The sequence below is a fragment of the Mustela nivalis genome (genome assembly GCF_964662115.1).
Source record: "Mustela nivalis genome assembly, chromosome: 15".
NCBI lineage: Eukaryota > Metazoa > Chordata > Mammalia > Carnivora > Mustelidae > Mustela > Mustela nivalis.
This window is the reverse complement of record NC_139034.1, coordinates 29,880,899-29,886,898: the sequence shown is the minus strand read 5'-3', so window position 1 is coordinate 29,886,898 and position 6,000 is coordinate 29,880,899. Positions and strand designations below refer to the sequence as shown.

Below are 6,000 nucleotides of genomic sequence, written 5' to 3'. Positions count from 1 at the left end.
GCGCTGTTGTAGAAATTAAGGTAATGGGTTTTCATGCGATTTGGCTGGGGAACAGACCAGGAAACTAAGCCCTCGTTTTCAACTGAAGTAATTATCTAAATATTTTTGCTTGCCGTAGAGATCCGGGGCTCTAAGTGTTTAGGATGGAAAATATCCAACCCACTTCGCTTGGCTTCCTATTCCTTGGGGGAGGTCTTTAAAAGCACCTGCCAGCGTTAAGTTCTTGTGCTTTCCGAAAGAGGCTGACCCGGCGCGTCTCGGGGGGAGCCTTTTACAATCTGGACTGAGAATTGCGTGAGTGGCCCTAGGAAGTCAATTAACTCCACATTTCCCTAGTGTTGCTCCCCGGCTGGCCGCGGCAGATGCTAAGTCGAACCTAGCGCAACCAGGCCTCAGGACGGACCGTGCAGCCCCGGGAGGGCGGTGGGCGCCCTGGGAGCGGTAAGGGGGCGCTGGAACGCCCAGCGTTAGGGACTCGGCGGGCGACTCGCGCTCCCGGGAAAGACCCGCAGGGCTAGCAGGCTCGGGCGCGGGGCGGGAACGCGGGGTCCGGGCCGGCCGGGGGCGCCGTCGGCGAGGCTCGCGCAGCCGCACTGGGCGCGCCGATTCGGGGCTCCTCCTCCCGGCTCCGTAGTAAGCATGGCGGCGGCGGCGTTCGTGGTCCCTCGGGTGAAACAGAAAGCGGGAGCTACGCGGAGAGGGAGCGAAGAGCGGGGCTGAGGCGGCGCCGTCACTGCCGGAAAACCACACCAACAGTCAGAGCGCCGGCGGCCGCAGCGGCCCCGAGAGCTGGCTCTGCCGCTGAGGTAGAGCGAGAACGATCAGGAACCCGAAGAAGAGGCGCCAGGGTAGCCGCCTTCCTCCGCCTCAGAGCGGCGTGACTCGGAGGTGAGAGCGCGGGCGCTCCCATCGGGAAAGGCGGGGGAGACCGAGCTGTCCCATTCCCGTCGCGGAGCAGGCGCCACGGAAACCGTTAGGCTGGGTCTGAGGGGCCGCGGCGCCGAGCGGGGATCGGGCCCGTCGAGGGGCCCGGCCCACCCCGTCCTGTGGGCGCGCTGTGGGCAGGGGGGAGTGGGGCCGGGGGCAGGACCCGTCAACTTGTCGGCCACCTGCCGGGCCCGAGTCTCGCCCTCAGGCGCTTGTGGGGGGCGCGACTGCGGCCCCGCCACCAGCCGGAGGAGGCGGCGCGGGCGGCCTTCCCTCCGCTCCCCCCCCCCCCCGCCCCGGCCGGCGGTGAGCAGCGCCACTCGCGGAGGCTCAGGGGGTCGAGTGCGCAGCCCGCCTGAGAAGATCGCCGAGCGGCCGCCGTGCCTTAGGCTTCGGCCGCCAGGCAGTCGCCGGACTTGAACGTTTTTTTCTGAAGAGACTTTCCCCCGTTCATCTTGGGGTTAAAACCTCGAAAACCCGCCCTGGTGTGTTTGATCCTGTTTGGCTGGTGCCAGTACCTGGCCGTTCCTCTACGCGGCTGAGTTAACCACCTGTTCAGTCAGGAGGTTGACTGGAGGCTGCGGTCCTCGCCCTGTTTAACAACCTGGATCTTTGAACTTTTGACACGGCTGTGGAGGGACGCCATGCGTTAGGTAAAGGAAAATGAACACATAATTTTGTCATACAGTCGGGAGCACAGCGGGGGCTGTTGTAATTGAAGTAGTCGTTGATCGTTCCTTTATCAAACAGCGTTGAAAACCTTGGGATATTGGGGGGGGGGGTGTAATGGTTGCTGGGGTGCTAGGGATCTTGAATTAGAGATTTTCTTTTGTGAAATTTGTGTAAGTTTCTTTGGCCATCTTTGTGTCTGAGCATCTTCTAACTAAGAATAATAAGCTGGTAAGATTTTTTCATTTTTATTTATTTATTTGCCTTGTTAATCCTCATATGTGTTCGGTATGGACTTCTAAAACCGAGCAACATAATTGTTTCTTATTGTGGTCTCTCTTTTTAGTTCTTGTAACCAAAGTTGGAGTGTTTTTCTGTATTATAAGAATGAAATAACTAAAGTTGAACTGTTACTATACTATTTTACCACCATGCTATTACCAGCACCCGAGCTAAACATATGCCACTTAAGAAGTTGGAGCCATATGTTAGGCAGCAACTAACTGAGATTTGTGACTGTGATCTTGTATTTGTGTATTTGCTAAATCTGTAATTCTTGCCATCGTGTAAGTTTTGTTTGAATCACCTAAAAATATTCCAGAGGAATGATTCCTCTGCCTTTTTGGTATTTTCTTGGTTGAATTGATTTCTCTCGAGTAATGAGATAAAGTGCCTATTAAGACAGACGGTGGGCTTAACAGAAAAGAGTGATAAAAGGATTTTTAACACATCTTTTGTAACATAGGACCTAAAATTTCCTTTCAGCTTTTTGGCCCACTGGTAGTTCTTGCCATCACTAATAATACTAGTTAGTGGGAAGAAAGGATAATTTAAGAGGAAAAAAAAAATCATTAAAATTTTTACAAATAACATTCTATTTTAAAATTTTAGCACTGTCCTTGTAAGTTTTACTGGTTGGTTTGTTTGTTTGTTTTCATTTTCTTCACAGATCATTTCTCAATTTTCTTAGGTAGGTTGACAGAAATTCTTTTATCCCAGGCTGGTTGCCATTAGCCACCTGTATGCTTTTGAATTAACTCCCTCTTTTTCCCTTTTGTCTCTCCTTTCAAAACCTCAAAATCATTGAATGTTTAGTGAATATAAACATTCTGGTTAACCCTGGCCTCAGTCAGATGTAATCATAAAGGCAGTTTCCTTCTTCCAAATTAATGATAAGCATTTGAAAAAACTGATGCTAGGATTATCATTTGGTGTCATCTGTGTCATCACTTCCCCTCATCATGTTAGTAATTGAGAGCTGATTCATTTTACCATGCATTTAATAATTAATTTTTTGTTGTAAAATTTCTACAGTATAATATTAGGCATATTTTATTACTAATTAAGAAAACTGTTTCCCTCTTCTCTGACCAGCCAGGCATAGGTCAGGACTGAGAGACTGTAAAACCCAGGACAAAAAGAAGGAATATATGATTAGTATTCTCCTTGTCTTGTAGCTTTACTTAGGTAAAGAGCACTTAATTTATAATATGCAATATTTTTAGTTTAAACTCATGGGTAATGTATATGATTGTTTTAAAACTTTTGTTTTTATGTTCATGCATGCAAGTCTTGTGTACCTTATATTTAATAGTTTGATGAAGTACTAAAAACTTTTTTTTATATTCTGGGTGCATTTTTTTATGAAAATGAGTCTAGGTGTTATCATTAAGAGTGATGTAGGGATAGGCCCATGTTTTCCAATTTTATTAGCCAGGTAATCAATTGATAGGGGATTTTTTTTCTCATCTCTAGCACACTTCAAATAAATTTAGAATATTGAAAAATCTAAAGAATTAGAATACAGTGTATGTCTATCCCATTGAATTGTTCAGTGCTTCAGTTATCACATTGCAAAAAAAAAAAAAAGGTCCTGATGGATATCAATGTCAAGAGCTGCTTGTTAAAAGGAAATTAATGGCCAATAGTGTTGAAAGGCAAATTTTGTTCTTTTAACTTATATTGTAAGCTTTTATAATTTTAATATTTTGATCTCATTTCAAAGTATTGTTCAGTGATCTTTTAATTTCTTGATCCTTATCTCTCTGTCCTTCTACTATTCCAGTTTTGTCTTTCACATACACTTTCTAAGTTTGCAGTGTAACTTATCTTCTTCCATCAAGTTATTTTGTGGGTGTTATCTCTTAGGTATTTCCAATCACTTATCACCCATTACCAGTCCTCAGGTTATTTTTTCTCCAAGATAGAGAGGTACAATTGGGAGATGACATGGGCTTAGAGGATGATGAGCTATTATTAAAGTGGGGATACTAAAGCAGTATATCTTTCCTTCAAGTTGTTTAGAAAATAGTTATGGATACTAGACTAACACACAGAAAATCATTAGCAAAAATATAAGCTGTTATTATTAAATTGTGTGGAAAAGACTGTAATTCGAGAGAAGGTGAGGCCACTGAAGGCTGGAAGATCATAGAAGGCATTTGGAAGAAGTCAGACTTGAAGCTTGGGGAAAACTTAGCAAAGGGAAAGACATTCCAGAAAAGACTGACACCCAGGGCTGGAAGTAGAAGCAGGGAGACCAGTCTGAGAGCATCCAAGGGTAAGTATTAAGAGGAAGAAAGAGAGAAGGTTGCCTACAGATTTTGGCTAAGCCCCAGGGCATGATCAAAAGGAATAGGCAGGGCTGGAGAAGATAATTTGGTTGTATCCTTAAGAACTCATCACTGAAAGAACTATGTGTCTACTTTGACATATTAATACCTTAAGCTTTGTGTGTAAGGGATAGCTATATATGTTTTATATATGTGTGTTTATTACAGCTTAGATCAAGAATAGCAAACTTTTTCTGCAGACTGCCAGATAGTATTTTACACTTTGCAGTTTACTTGTAGTCTCTTCTGAGTATTCTTTTTTGTTTATTTTTTAAATGAGTTTTTATAAATATAAGAATCATTTTTAACTCAAGGGCCAAGCAAAAACAAGCTCTCTGTGGGCTGTATTTGGCTAGTGGACCTAGTTTGCAGACTTCTGGCTAATAATTGGACTAGGTAATTGTCCTTACAGCACATGAAGTGAGATGCCTTATATCATTTGTCTACATGGTTGTTTGGTGCTGTTTGTTATGAATGTCATTTATATTTGTTCCCTCTGTTATAGTAAAAATAAAGAAAATATGCAGAAATAACTATTACTGTAATTGTTATTTTGTGGCCAAACTTCTAGCAACAAACAGCCATTAGGTCTCAGAAATAGGAAGTGAAAGAAGAAAAACCTTTGAGCCAGGCCTTAGAGCAGTGAAAATAGTTACATCATGGCTTGATTTAAAATTTTGTAAGGCTAAGTATATCAACTGCCTTTTCTGATTTTACATAGTTTAAACTGAAACTGGCATTTTACAAACTTTGGCCAGGGTACTGGTGGCTTTTAAGAGATAATAGGGATCTGCTGGTAGGAAACCTTGTCTTTAAAAGTAGTCTAGGATGAGTTAGTGAGGAGGTAAACAGTTAAGTTAGATACCTTTCAGTAACTCCAAGAGTCACTGTGTTACAGAATAGGCTAATAATTGATATTTACATTGATGAGGTTGAGTCATCAAGAAAAGGTTGTGTCATGTGCAGATTAAGGTAAAGAAGACCTAGAAATCACTTTTAAAATATTTCCATTAAGGGATGCCCAGGTGGCTCAGTCAGTTAAGTGTCTGCCTTTGGCTCAGGTCATGGTCCCAGAGTCCTGGGATTGAGTCCCACGTTGGGCTCCAACTCAGCGGGGAGTCTGCTTCTCCCTCTGCCTGCTGCTCCCCGTGTTTGTGCTGTCTCTCTCTCTCTATCTGACAAATAGAATCTTTAAAAAAATTTTTTTTTAATTTTTTCCATTAAGATTATTTAAATATAAGTTATGGTAATTTAAAGGATAAGTATCAGTTATTTTGGAAAATTCATTTACATGGAATAGCTCTGTGAAGTTTCTAAATTTATAGATGTGTATATCTGAAGCAATTATTTCCTTCACATTGTGTTTCATATGCCATTACTAGGTGAATAGTGGTGCCTCGGGGTTATGGTTGCATGAATGAATTGGCTAGTCATCAAGAGTAATGACATCATTTTGTGTCATCAGGAGAGCCAGAATATGGCATAGAACATTTTTTGATCTGAAGGCATTAGTAAATATGTTCTATACATGAAGGATAGTATTAGGTGCTAGAAAAAAGCAAAGACGAGTAAGATGGAGAGTGGCCTAGATAAAATCAGTGTGTTTTCTTTTTTCCCCTCTTAAAAACATTAAAACCAACCAAACAAAACTTCAAAGCTTAAGTTATTTTTTGTAATTTATTTATATTAACATTTCCCATACTTTGTAAATGTGTATACTGTCTTATATTGTAGGGTAGTACAAACCTTTTGAACGAAATTTAAAACTAAATTAAATTTCCATCATGAATTG

The 6,000-nt window shown here is 42.5% G+C and overlaps 1 protein-coding gene across 3 annotated transcripts in view; it reads left to right on the top strand.

Annotated features, from left to right (window-relative positions):
• Positions 1 to 217: 217 nt before the first annotated feature.
• The window catches only part of FNDC3A (fibronectin type III domain containing 3A), a 173,755-nt gene continuing 167,972 nt past the window's right edge, over positions 218 to 6,000 (top strand). The window contains exon 1 of one of the 3 annotated variants that reach the window (XM_082701580.1): positions 218 to 294. The gene's annotated coding sequence lies outside the window, so the exon portion shown is untranslated. Of the gene's footprint in view, positions 295 to 580; positions 889 to 929; positions 1,581 to 6,000 lie in introns of those variants that run through there. The other 2 variants (XM_082701578.1, XM_082701579.1) reach the window with 2 other exon arrangements.